Genomic DNA, 15,348 nt, shown 5'->3' with positions numbered 1-15,348 from the left:
TTTTAAATTAGAAAATACGGAAATTTGGATGATGGATGGGACGTTTAAAAGTACGCCCCATCCATTCACCCAAATTTACAGTATTCATGCTCAAATTAATAATAATGTAGTTCCTTTAGTATACAGTTTGCTACCAGATAAGCAATCTGCAACCTATACTGAGTTTTTATCAGTTATTAAAGAAAAAACTTCAGGAAAAAGTCCTAGGAAAATCATATTAGATTTTGAATTGACAATGATGAATGTCATCAACAAATTGTACGTGGATACCCAAATTCAGGGATGTTTTTTTCATTTTTCCCAGGCATATTGGCGTAAGCTTCAAAAAACATCCCTGGTTGCAGATTACTCGTCTGATAGCAAATTACAAGTAGAACTAAAAAAATTAACTGCACTTTATTTTGTACCACCTTATAGTGTAGATGACTACTACACAGCAATTTCAGAGTCAGAATATTTTGTAGAAAATGAGGAAAAATTGGCACCCATTTTAAATTATTTCGAAGACACATGGATTGGGCGTCTAGGCAGATCGGGTCGCAAGAGGAAGCCACGTTACCATGTGGAGTGGTGGAATTGCTACTCAACCTGCTTAGAAGGTGGTGCAAAAACAAATAATGCCATAGAGGGATGGCATAACTCCTTCAGTCACACAATTGGCAAACACCATCCTAATTTCTACTCTTTCCTGAAAACTTTGAAGAAGGAGCAAAGTTTTCAGGAAATGAGACTAGCTCAGGCATTGTCAGGTATCCTAAACCCACGACCTTCAAGGCAAACAAAGGAGATGTCTAAGAGACTATTGGGTGTACTACAACAATTTTCGTTGTGTGTGGATTTGGACTACCTAGAGAATGTTGCTAATATTTTACATTTTTAAATATTGTTTCTCTAACTTACTTTCCTGCTTTGCCCTAAATTGATTTTTTAAGTTTTTAATTCATTTGACATTTTTTCAAACATTTTTTAAATTATTACTTGTCGGGTTCCATTACCTTTTTTAAATATTTATTTTTCAAACTACACCTGTTAAAAATAGGAATATTTTTTTTTCTTTTCTCTTTCAAAATGAGAAAACCCTTGCATAATAGTAAACATTTTGAACGTTCAAAGTAAAGTTATACTATAGAAAATATGTCACCCCTTTAATTTAGAAAAGTGATGCTGGCTTGTGAAAAATTATATTAGTAAACTGGTAGTAATATTGGAAAAAATTTGTGTTTATTTATTAATTTTTTCAAAATTTTCTGTGCTATTTCAAACAGAAAAAGTTCTTTGAAAGCTAAGATTTTCTTTTTTCTTAAATTTCAAGGATTTTTGGTTTCTTTTCAACAAATCTTCAAAAAAAATTTGGCCTTTTCTAACTATTAAAATAAGTAAAATGTCATTTTTTTTTTCTCAACAACCTAACTGCAGTATTTCTCGCTAACTAAAAATTGCAAATTGGCATTTTTACGAAATAATAATTAAAACTTGCAATGAAAATCCTTTTTTTTCCTAAATGCAAACATTTTTTTTCCTTTAATAACGGGCATCGATTTCAACTCTCTAAATCAAACGTAAACATGAAAATGAAACCAAAACAACCAATTGAAAACATTTTCTAACTATTAAATTAAGTAAAATGTCTTTTTTTTGTTCTCAACAACCTAACTGCAGTATTTCTCGCTAACTAAAAAATGCAAATTGGCATTTTTACGAAATAATATTTAAAACTTGCAATGAAAATCCTTTTTTTCCTAAATGCAAACATTTTTTATCCTTTAAAAACGGGCATCGATTTCAACTCTCTAAATCAAACGTAAACATGAAAATGAAACCAAAATAACCAATTGAAAACATTTTTCAAAATTCTCTAAAAAGAATTCAAACCAAACCTTGCATGATCTTTAAAAAACGAACTCTCTTTTAAATCGAAAAAAGCCAGTTTTCTATTATACAAAACAAGCCAAATGCTATCAGTTTTCCAAAAAATTGTTTCTAACCTATCATATCTGTGTTCATCGAATTAAAAGAAACCAAACATATCTACCAATTCACAAAACATATTACGTTCAAAATGTATACAATATATATCATCAATATATGTTTACAAACATATTTACCCTTTATTTTTCCCGTAACATAACCCGACGATGGCATATAACAGTGAAATGTTCGGCGACATGTTGAAATCTAATCAAAACAACTATTAGTTTAATAAGCAACCTCTACTTAACCTCTCATTACATTATATATATCTTTTTATCTATGTTTTACTGAAAATAAAGTTTGAAAAGTTTCCTACCTTTAGCGCAGATCAGCTTCCTGCTACTTCCAGCAATCGGTAAATCCAAGATGGCGGCTTACGTCGACGTTAACGTGAAGACGTCATCCAAAAACATCAAAAGAGAAAATGGACAATTACATTATAATGTATTATATGTTTATATTAATACATAATTGTATTATTTGTAAATAAAAAAAAACATGAAAATATTTGAAATTGAAATAAAAATAAACATATTTGTTTAACATTTAATTTCATCAATAAACAAAAATTAATATCGGAAAAAATTGCGTTTCTACTTTTATTTCTTTAATTTTAACGTTATTAATTAAAATAAAGTTATCAAAAATTATGTTTCTTTTCACTTACCATTGCATCAGTTGTTTTAAAACTATACGAAACTGTCCCGCGGATCCCATTCAAGTATTCATCGAAATAAATAAAGGACAAAACGCTTCATTGAAATCAATCCTAAAGCGTGGGAAAATGTATAAATATAAATATAAAAATGATAAAAATAATATTTTTATTTGTTAAAAAATATTGTAAACACTAAACAATATTTTATTGATTTAATAGTTACTAATGTAACATTCTACAAACATTAATTACATTTTTAAGTAAAAACCTGAGTATTAATACTTTATTTTTTAATCTTCTTTACTTTTTACTCTTTATGTATATTTTATTTTAACTCCCAAAAAATAATGTAATAACAAACCTGATATTTATGTTATAAAAAGTACCTGAGTATTAATACTTAATTTATATTAAATTATTTCCTGAATATTAATATTGCCAGCATTTTTTAATAATCACTAATTATTATTAATAATTTAATTGAAAACTAATATTTATATAATAATATATTTAATAACAAACAAATTATATATACCTAATATATGATTTTTTTTTAATTATAAATAAACTTAAATATTAATATAAAAACATTAATTAAAAATACAAAACATAATTATTACTAATTTAAATACTAAATAATAAATAACAAATAAATTAAAAATAATAAATCAATAATTTATAAATACTAATTAACGTTCAGTTAATAAATGTTTTCAATTTCTTAAAAATATATATATTTAACAAATAAAATTAATAAAATTATAAAATATATATATTTATCTTAATACCAAAAAAAATTATATTAAATTTTTAAAACATACCTGAATATTAATACTTCATACTTCTTCTAATAATCACTAACTATTATAATTATTTTTATGTTATATATAAAATGTATTTAATTAATGTATAAATAACTATGTATCTAAATACCCAAAATATATTTTAAAAATTAAAAAATATTTCATTAATAATCATTTAAATACGATGTAATACATGCGTTGTAATAGCACTTGCGTTGTAACACCATGCGTTGTAAAAACATGCGTTGTAATAGAGATTACGTTGTAATACCTGCGTTGTAATAGCACTACGTTGTAATAGTTGCGTTGTAATGGATGTTCCCCTGTGGCGACAGGCAGGTTTTGAAGTAAAGTGAGATAACAAGGCAATAAACATTTCTTTTACTCTCTTGTGGCTCTTTTAAGCTACTCCTTTTAAATATAATTTGATACACTTTACACGCATATTGAAGAATAATGCATCATAATGATCAACTACAATCTTATCCACCTTCTTCCTGAAAAACACGTGACATGCAAAGTTTTTTTGTCCGTTTGCTGCAGTTGCTCATCTATTTAACACCAGGAATTTTTAATCTCTAACTTTAATGATCAGAAGACCCTGGCGCGCATCCCCTGTCAAGAAAATTGTTCCAGCACCACTGTAAACAGCCTTTCAGGATATATATTAGTACATGTTGTTCTGTACTGCTAATTTGCAGAATACAAATATCACACATTAAATCTTCTCTCCTACTTCAAGAAATAGACCTAGAAAACAATTATAAAGATTTTAACTCAAAATGTGCAAATCACACAACCGGTTTTTGGATGAAGGAAATAGAAAACATACTAAAATTGTGAACTGTGTCTGTGCTGTGGGCTCTAGTGCAAGATGTGAGGAAGGTAGAGAATGTTGGGCCATATGTATATCAAGCCAAATTGACTTCGCAAACGCCGAAATTCGCAGAATTTCGGCGTTTGCGAATGCAATTTGGACTAATGGTATGCATCAAGGGAATCTGCTTGAAAAATAAGGAATCGCAAAATTTGCGATTCCTTATCTTGCGATTGCATTTAAGGAATCGCAAATTTTGCGATTCCTTAAATGCAATGTAAGAAGCCCAAAAAAATAGCAAATTGGCCTTAAGGAATCGCAAATTACCACCAACTTCTAGTTGGTGGTAAGTTGCGAATACCTTTCAAAATGCATATTTCTTCATTTTTCAAAGTGCCATGTGATGTACATACATGCCCTTAGGGCATGTATGTGCGCCACATGTGCACCCATGCAGATTTCAGGGGTGCAACAGGGTGTCCTTTGGACACCCCTGCACCCTTGAAAATATTTTCAATTTGCGATTAGTAAATTGCGAATTGCAAATTTCTCCTTCATTCCTATGGGCCTCCTGGCCCATAGAAATAAATGGGAAATTATTCCTTAATTGCGATTAGCAATTTGCTAACCGCAATTAAGGAATTTTAAGGAATCTCTAAAAAGAAGCAAATTTCTACATGCATACCATTTTGCGATTTCGAAATAGCGATTCCTTAAAAATCGCTATTTAGAAATCGCAAAACGGGATTTTGATACATATGGCCCGTTATCTTTGTATTAAAATCTCTGACCCCTCCCTACTTAAATATCAAGGGGCTAATTTATGACAAAATGGCACTGTGCTGTGCAGTAGGTGACCTTGCTGTGCTGCGCTGCATCACCCAAAATGGTCAGGAATGCACTGTAATTAAGGCATACAGTGTATTTCTGACTTTATCCCCTCTGCTGTTGCACAATAGGCTGCCTAGCGCCAATGCAGGCACCCTTGCATCATGGTGCAAAGGTGCATGCATTGCATACAGTATTGTTTTTGCGCAGGAAGTGTCATGTACCCGAGTTAGGACCGGTAGGAATTAGTACCATTCTTGCATGCACACAAATCTTTTTCCTAAAGTTGCGTTCTCTTTGCCAAATTAACGTTTGACACACATTTGGCATTTGTAACACTTGGGTTGGGTTCACAGAAACACCAACCTTGCTGACACAGAACACTTCATTCGAATCATCTCACACTACCTTGGCATTTAAACTCCTCTCACACGCATAATACAAATGTGTTTTATTATTACATCCATACGGCAACACAGCTATCTGTAAAACACAAACATTGGTTGCCCGATTACAATCTTGACTCAAGGCAAGTATGCCATTTTCATTTATATAGCGTTTTGTTTCTTAACATAATCAGAGGAAAAACTTATGCTAATCTTGAGGAGTCCCTGCATGCTGAAGCTTTTGTCTTGCAGCTGATAGACATCTCCTTGAGGGGCGTCCAGTTTGTGACCAAGACGGGGGTCACACACTCTTACCCACCAGGTAAAAGATGTTAAATCATCTAGATGGGGGGTTTCTTGGCAGAACACACATTCAAACCCTAGACACGCAATTTAGGGTTAGCTTTTTAGGAGTATGCTCGAGTGTCGTAATCCTTTATATGTATGCATATATAACTTGCATCAACAAGATGGTATATCTCTTTGTTTTATTCTCTGTGTTGCCACTTTTTATAACTTTTATCTGCTTCACTCTATTGACCATTGCAGCCCATATTTTCTATACAAGAATCACTCCGGTTCAATAAAATATTGAAAATACCCTCTTATTTATTCTTTATATATTTCTCTGAGAAAAAAAAGCACGAGTGACTGAGCAAAACTTTGGAATCTGTCTTTACAGTTCCTGAGGGAACAGAGTTGTCATATTAGGCGCCAGAACAATTCACTCCCTGTACACGTTTAGGGGCGCCGGCAGTGGCACTGTGAGCTAGCCGGTACAAGTACCAACATACTCTACAGAGGCGCTTGGATTCAGTCTGGCACCATTTTAAGTTTATGTTGCTCACAAACATGCAGTTCCTACTGATTGGGGGAATGTACACAACAGAAGGGGCATCTTCCAGCACAAAAACAATCCTGAGAGGCTTCTTTTTTTCTATGTGTGCTGCAGGCTTGCTAGGGAATCTCCCTCTAATCCATGGTTCCTACCAGAGCTTAAAACTTTGAAACATGAGTGCAAAGTTCTGGAGAGGGTTTGGCGTGCCAGCTGTTACTGCCCTCTGGCAAAATCTACTTTGAGAGCCAAACAAAAAGTTACTACGCCGCAATCGCGACAGCAAAAATCCAATTCTTTATTTCGCGTATCGTCCAGGCTAACAATAACTATAAAAAGTTTTTCTCAATTGTGAAAAGCTTTATATCTCCGCTTGCCTTATCGCGTTCTGTGCCTGTACGGAGGCCTGGTGTAATACTCTTGCCAGGTTTTTTCTGGACAAAATCTGTGCCATTCAAGCCATTTTTGCCCCCTGTGCTTCAAAACCTAGGCCCCGTATTTTAGTTTTGCCCTCAGCGGATCCTTCGCACAATCTTTCTTCCTTCTTGCCAGTAGATTTATCTAGCGCCTTTAAAATGTTGAAGGCTCTGAAATCAGGATCTCCTACAGATCCCTGTGTGGCCAGACTCTTGGCCTCTGTTGCAGACTGTGTCAATCCGGAGGTCAATCTGATCATTAACATGTCGCTGCTGGAGGCCCTCGTTCCAACGTCCTGGAAGAAGGCAAAAATTCTTCCCCTCCTCAAAAAGCCACCCCTGGACCCATCCATTCCGGGAAACTACAGCCACATCTTGCTGCTGCCCAGTCTGGCCTAGGTGGTCACCAACCAACTCACTGAGTACGTCGAGGCATTTGGCCTGGTCCATCCGGCGCAATCGGGTGTCTGGGCTGCCTATAGCACAGAGTCCGCTCTTTTGGAGGTGTCTGAGGCGATTCGAGAGTGGCGGGAGCTCTGTTGCCCGACTGGCGGCGCAGGCATGGAATGCTCTGCCATTGGCCTTGAGGGGCATCAAAGACCCTACGATCTTTAAGAAAAAGCTGAAAACTCTTCTCTGTTCTAGTTCTATTATTCAAATCTGTTTTTGACCTTTTTCAGCCTCGCGCCGGGACACTCCTCGGAGTATCTGTGTGTGGTACAAATGCACATAACATAACATAACATAACATAACATAACATAACATAACATAACATAACATAACATAACATAATGTAGCACACATAGAAAGTGGAAGCAACAAGGAGAAATAAAGACACTTCTTGTTGCGCCTCTCCTGGAAATGCGTATCTTTTTTAGCACATTCCTGGGTTTACATGGTCTTGTAAATCTGGAAATGCATCACAAACAATGGGAGTTGCATTGGAACACCCACTCAATGCCCATGGAATGCCTCCAATGCATAGAGTAACGCTTTGTGTTACTCCAGATCTTTTGAGCCACCCAAGAGGCTTTGTTTTGCTTAAACAAGCTGCCTTAAAGGTTTGCATCACACATGTATGTACCACATTGCTTGGGGCACATGTGACAAACACCTCTCAGGAATATGCCCCAAATGTATTTCACAAAAGCCCCTTTGAAAGAAATTAAATTGATCATCAAACGAGGAGGTGGCTAAGATCACAGCCTTTGCTAAGGCTACAGCCTTTCAAATTTGCAGTTCCATTGCATATTTATTTAGTCACGCTTTTACTTTCAGTGCAATTTCAGGGGGGAAAAGTACAAGTAGCAAAAGCCTTCTTCATTATATTAAGGCATATATGGCATATCTTTCCTTTAGTACATAGTTACATTATGGATGAAATGAAGTTGCTCTTTGACTCCAAAATAGTTTGCCAGTATCATAGACCGAAGGGTGGGCTCAGTTCTTGCTTGGATTGTCCACTTGTCCACCGACATGCACACAAGAAGAAATGGTGGCACGCCATTTTGAACAAACATCATCGTCTGAAAATGCAACTTTCATTCACGTTTTTTTTCTCTTTCAGCTCTATTTATGCATACAGTTTCAGATGGCAGAAAATTCACTTATGCGTCTATTCTGCCTTATGGCAGTCTACAATACTACATGCTGGCTAAAAAGTAGTGTCAACTTGTCTGTCATAGATGTGCACTACTGCGTCCTGCCAGCAGTCCTTAAAATGGTCTGCAATGTTTACACGTTCATATGTATTAAGCTCCTAGCTTCACAACTGGCTATAAATAACATGAACAAGGAATTCCCATGCTGCCGTAGCAGACCTGAATAATTATTAGTATAAATTCATGAAACCTTTTAAAAAAATTTAAAACGTTTGTGCAAATTACTGCATTCATTGGATGAAAATCAATTTGTATGCCGCCCCACCTTATTTAATAGTATTCTTTAAATGCATTGGCTTTAGAAAGTGGAGGCGCTGACGGGCCTAAGTAGGACAAAAGAAGACATTGTGATTGAGATCCTGGATCCCCGAATTACACAGGTTACACTCTTTCCCTGTTTCTCCAAAAGAGCACCAGTTTGCTGTTAGAGCATTTACCAGAAACAAGTTCATTATAAGATTATGGTCCAAGTTCCAAGTCAGGTACTGCTGAGCTACCTTCTAGCTACAAAAGGACATTATCTCTTCCAACGTTTTCTTTGACATACGGTATAATAGCATCTAAGTAATAACTAGTAAAACTTGAGGCATCCTTTAGATAGCTTTTAAATTAGATGGGAGAGAGAGAAGCTAGTGCCGCTCCCTGCAGTTCAAAATGTTTTTGCGCCAGGGCAAAGTTCTCTGGAGAATATTCCCTGGCTCTGAGTCAACAATTTCAATATTCATAAAGCCCTTCATAGAATCCATTTTACTATTAAAATGATATACGCACCAGATTACACTGGCCAGTTCATAGGAGCTTACCAAATCAAATTCCAACCTTAATGTAGGGGTCAAAACCGACAAATTATGTCAAATTTGCCATTCTATTTTCTCTATAAAATCCCACTTTGCCACATAAATTGATTTGATGGCATATAACAGAGTGAGAGGAACTTTCACCTTAAAAATTGATAGCAGATAAATAAAATGTTTAATCTTCTAATCAAATAGGGGAGAGAGAAGGTAGGATCCATTCGGCTTCCATTCAGTTAGCAAGCAATCAAGGGAGAATGGATCACTTGTCCTATTTTTATCAGGGTCTAGGGTTCTTGCCATCTAAAAAAACCCTAATTCACTTATTACTCGTAATAGCGGTATATCTTGGTTGTCAGCTTTTATTTTCTATGTGAAAAGCATCATCATTGGGTCTTATTCATGCCTGCAACGCGGTGCAGGTATGAACATTTTCTCCCCTTTCTCTATGAGAGCTTGTGCTACGGCTGGTTTATGGCTGACATCGTAATGAAGCCCTAAATGTGAAATTTCATAATGAGGATTCTCAATATGATAAATAACCTGTTGCAAAATATTACCTAGGAAGAAGAGAAAAATTTAATATTTAACAATAGTGAAAGAATGAATAGGATTCCAGGAAGTTTTTTTCAGACAAGAAGTATGATGATATGAATAAGACAACTACTGATTACCTGTCACAGTTAACTGAAAATGCATTTTACTTGCAAGGGTCATTCTTCCTGCTAGTTCTGTTGCCTAATTAGTTCTTAATCTATATCCCAAGGTACAGAGCTGGAAGAAGTCACTCAGACATCACTGTTGAGTAAGTGAAAACAGGCTACTAATATGTGCCTAGGACAAATTCGCAAATTATTTGTCTAGTGACATAGGGCCATATGTATCATCATCACCATTTGCGATTTCTAAATAGAGATTTTTAAGGAATCGCTATTTAGAAATCGCAAAATGGTATGTATGTAGAAAATCGCTATTTTTTTAGCGATTTCCAATTATTCCGTATATGCGAATTTGCAATCTGCGAATTCGCAAATAAGGAATAATTTCTCATTCATTTCTATGGGCCAGGAGGCCCATAGAAATGACTGTGAAATAATTCTCAATTTGGGAATTCGCAATTTGCTAATCGCAATTTGAGAATTATTTCAAGGGTGCAGGGGTGTTCCAAGGGCACCCTGCTGCACCCCTGAAAATTACATGTGTGTGCATATGGCGCAAATACATGCCCAATGGGAATGTATGTGCGTCATATGCCACCCTCACAAATGCACAATTGTGCATATTTACAAGAAATCGCAAATTACCACCAACTACAAGTTGGTGGTAATTTGCGATTTCTAAACCTGAATTCGCAATTTTGAAAAGCTTCATACATAGCATTTAAGAAATCGCAAAATTGCGATTCCTTAAATGCTTAAGCAAAATAAGGAATCACAATTTTTTGCGATTCCTTATTTTGCTAATTTTTCAAACATTTCAAAATCGGAAAAAAGGCCGTTTATGATTTGCTAAGGCCAAAATTCTGTGAATTTCGGCCTTAACGAATCGAAAAAAAGGCTTGATACATATGGCCCATAATCAGAAGACAGACCTCCTATATCTCAATGATTTGCTATTTTTTATTGGTGCTTAATCATAGCAGTTCATACATAACTCATCAACACTCAGAACTCAAAGAGGAAAAAGCCATTGACTTTTTTGAAATGCAAAAATAATTTTCTTTGTCAAATGATACTCTCCCTTAAGTAATAGCATAATTCGTTTACATATCTAACAAAATAGCATACTAATATTTTATTGCCAATAAAATTGATGATTCCAATACTAAACCTATCCCCTGTTCTCCAAGAGAAGGTGAGAGACAAGTAAAAAAAATACAAATTACATTTTTTAAAATCCTTATTCCTGCCCCTCTTACTCTGCATCCATTGTCAGTGTGGCCCATATCAGAGCTCCGCAATTCTTTGCTTTCCAACCTTGGCATTCATGTAAAATTATCTCCAATTTATACATTGATAAAATCCTAGCCGGCCATTGATGACTGGTTGGGGATTCAAGTCTAAGCCATACTCTTGCTATACACATACATGTAACTGCCATTGCTAAAAATATAAAATATGTCTGCCAGATTGTTTGCCTGTACCGTTCGTTCATCTCAAGTAACATCAGCTGTGGCGTGAACGCAACCCTTCACTTTCAGAACCCCGATCTTTTAGTGAAATCTCCAGACCCGGGCATTTCCAAAACATATGGACTATGTCTGCATAGGCCTCCCTTAAATCGATGGCATTTATCAACAGGTCTCTGGCCCCATCTGAACAGCTTGGCAGGGGTATAGTACTGATTAAATATAGACTTAAAATGTTGTTCCTGGTTCTGCAATTAATAAAGTCTATGCTACAAATGCTAAATATTTTTGAAGGTTCAGACCTCTGACCACCAGTCTTGTCTCCCATTTGACTGTTTGAGCCTCTAAATCATCCAGCATGGTGTCAACCAGCAGTTTAGGGATCTGCAACATTCTTGCACTTATTATACAATCCCTTATCTGTAAGAATGAAAAAAAAGCTTTCCTTGACCACACCATATTTATAATGTCATTCATTAAATGAGTACCAGGGAGGTGTAGGAGTTTGCCACACTGTATCCTGTAGGTGCTCCTGTAGAGGTAAATCAAGCCTCTGATTTTGTCAAAATTACTCCAGTTCAAAACTCCAAATGGTTCATCAGAATTTTATTCAAATGAGTCATATATTATAATCATATTGACTTCGAATGATAATGTTCAATTTTTATCCATCATAAACATTTCAAGATGCAGAAATCCCTATGCATTTCGGGACAGATGTCCCTTCGTCAGGGGACTCAAATTGATCTGTAGAGTGGAGAAGTGTGGCTCAAGCGGTTGGAGTGGCAGACCCTGATGCAGAGGTCTGGCCCGGACCAGGGTTCAATTCCCCGCCTCCGCGGGTCTTGGGCTCAAATTTCCCCAGACCTGACAATTCTTGCCTCGGTGCCTATTCCCATCATGGAGTCCCACTCTGCAACTCTGGGCAATAGCTTGCTTAATCTCCACAACGGCCCCTCGCAGCGGGATGCCTGGCTTTCACCTTGGGGATGCCCAGTAATGGGTTATCTAACAGGGGAATACCAGGACGGGTTCCCTAAGAAAGCACTTAGAAACCGGTCGGTGATACAGCGCTACATAAAGCAACTACATTTTACATTTACATTCACATTTACATCTGTAATGGAAACAAACACTGTTTCAGGAAGGGGACTTTTCCCTCAGGGTGAATGAAATGTAACTAAAAGATAGAGCCAAAGAAATCATAGATAACGCGGGAACAGATGTAAAGTAAAACCGGATACTCTATGGCCATGGACTCCAAGTATATAAGTGAGTGTTAACAGAAACCCAAAGTGAAAATTGTGAAAAGCTTATACAAAGGTCGTGCCAGCAAGAAAATAAAACCGTGAAAGGTGCAAAAATATCTAGAATACTAATCGAATGTCACCCTGTAAAACACCCAACTGTGTGTAAATGTATGCGTGACGAGACACAGTCTAAACCGTGAGATTAGGGTTAACGGTCCTTACCATCTGTGATATGCATCACGAATGGAAATTTTAAAGACTATGAAAACACCCGGGGGCTCCATGGGAAATAGCCAATGTGATAAATTAATAAGAAATAAAGTGAAGTTACATGCAAAACGAACAATGAACGTTGGTACACTAGCGCGATCGTTAGTGGGACACAGAAGGTGTCGGCCATCTTGGATCAGGAATGCGTGGGGAAGACTGGAGACAAGTAAATGTCAGTAAATGAGGAGTGATAATTCGATGTTCAAAGAAAGGAAAAAAGAGACGATTATCATCGCACAGAGTGAAGAAAATATAAAAGGGATTCAGTAAAGAAAGTTATGGAAAAAAGGAGGTGAAGAAAGGAGGTGAAGAAAGGGGGTGAAGAAAGGGGGAAACAAAAGAGTAATAATAAGTTCAAGACTGTGAAAAATGCTATAATGAAAGGTCGGCATTCCAAAAAAGGAAAATATGGTTGGAGGAAAAAAACACTAGAAATGAACAAAAGGAAGAAAATGCATTGGAGAATACATAACAAATGAGACAGACAGAAAGCGGGAGGCATGTTCAAAGGAAACAACTATATTCAATCCGTTCATTGAGTACTTTCGGTTGGCACGAGTCTAACGATTTTATCCACAAGAGTTTGCGTTGTAATAGTTTTTTGCGATTGTCAACGTCATTAAATGTGTACATCTGGCCCTGGTTCAATAGATATCCCAGTTTATAAATCTCCCTCTGCTCGCACCCATTACACATTTTATCATAGAAAATGTGAGGGAAGATTGATGACCTCAACAACTGATTATATTTTGTCAGTCTAATTCTTGCCTTGGGCTGAAACCACATTTTACATGCCCCCATTAAGGTCTTGAGTTTGACCTTCTTATAATAACTATTTTCAACATTCCTTAAGATCTGCCCTTGGCTTCTGATCCTAGACTTAGTTCATATATGGAAGTCAGCTCTGTGGTGGTTAAGGCCTTGTATTGCTTTTCAGTGATTAGAACCCTCATTTCCTTCAACAAACAAGACCAATAGTAAAATCAGAAATTAGGAACAGCATTTATGCCCCGGTCTCTAGAAAGCACCATGCACCTAGAAGCTCTCCGTACTCTTTTGTATTGCCACATAAAACAAGGACAAATACCCTTCAGATTAGAAATCCATTGTTTCTCAAATTGCAATGGAATGGCTCTAAACAGATATAAGACTTTGGGGAGCACTAACATTTGTATTACATTACATCTCCCAACAAGAGTTACATGCAAATAGTTGATCCTCCTTAAGTCTTGTCTAATCTTGGCCAGCATTGGCATAAGATTCGTAAAAATGGCTTGATCTGTTCTGGCCGTGATCTTGTCCACTCTTTCCTGATTCGCCATATTAATCTCACTAGTGCATACTATTTAGGTATTTTCCTTGTTTAAATGACAGCCCGCTACCTCCCCAAATCTTCTGGCCTCTTGTTCTACTTCTACCAAGGCACGTACCAGGTCTTGCTTTACAAGGGCAATAGCCCCAGATTTTGTATGTCAGAGCTGTTCACTCTCATTGATCTTTAAAGGGGGGTCTTCTCTAGCCGGGTAATAAGAGATCTACATATGATGTAAAATGAGGTGGTGAGTCTGGTCCCCCATATTATTAAAATTGTGTCTGACTCCATCCCATTATCTGCAGCCTGGCGCATGGATTATGATATAGCACCCGTATGTCGCTAATTAGTCCGGGTCCTAAAACCTTTAGTCTCACATAAATCCTCCCAGGAGGCACCATCAAAGGCCTTTTCCGCATCAAGCAACATGACAGCCATAGGGGTACATGTAATTTCAGCTATATCAAACATTGTAATTGCTTCCCTGATGTGATCTGTGGTGCCACAGCCCGGGATAAAGCCAGCTGTTGGGGCTGGCTATGACCCAGCTCAATTGCTTTGTAAGTATATTGAAGTGGATTTGTGCATCACTATTTATCAGTGAAATTGGCCTACAGGACGCTGGGTTCAGAGGAGGTTTCCCCTTCTTCTTAAAGATGACTATATTGGTGTCCCCCCAGGAGGATAGCCCCACCCTTCCCTTTGGAGTCTGTTGAAAGGTAATACCATATCCCTGCCTAGTTCAGGATAAAATACTCAATAAAACTCTAAGGGTACTTTTTTGTGGTTTGGTTGCCTTACCCAGAGCTAGGGATTTTAGAGCCCTCTTTACCTCCTCATTGGTTATCAACAATTCCAAAGAGACCTGATCTTCTCCCTCTAGAGCCCACCCATCTATTGTATCTATAAATTATTTATATCTACCTGTTGGAGGGAATATATCTGCTTGATACAGTTCTACATAGTATTCCTTAAATATTATAGTGATCTCTTCCTGAGCATTAGTCTTATGTACCCCCTCCATCCAATATAGCTTCTATGCCCTTCTCTGTCTCTTTTTGCCTTGTCTGTAGGGCCATCGGTCTATAGATATTTTCATCATACTCATAGCATCCTGCTTTATGACTTTGATATTTCTCAGCTATCTACCTGTTGTGATAACTGTTTATCCCAGCCTTTTTTAATGAACTTTTTGTCCCATCTCCTCATCATCCTGCC

This window comes from Lissotriton vulgaris, chromosome 12 (assembly GCF_964263255.1).
Source record: "Lissotriton vulgaris chromosome 12, aLisVul1.2, whole genome shotgun sequence".
In the NCBI taxonomy this organism is placed as follows: Eukaryota; Metazoa; Chordata; class Amphibia; order Caudata; family Salamandridae; genus Lissotriton; species Lissotriton vulgaris.
This window is presented reverse-complemented; position numbering follows the sequence as displayed.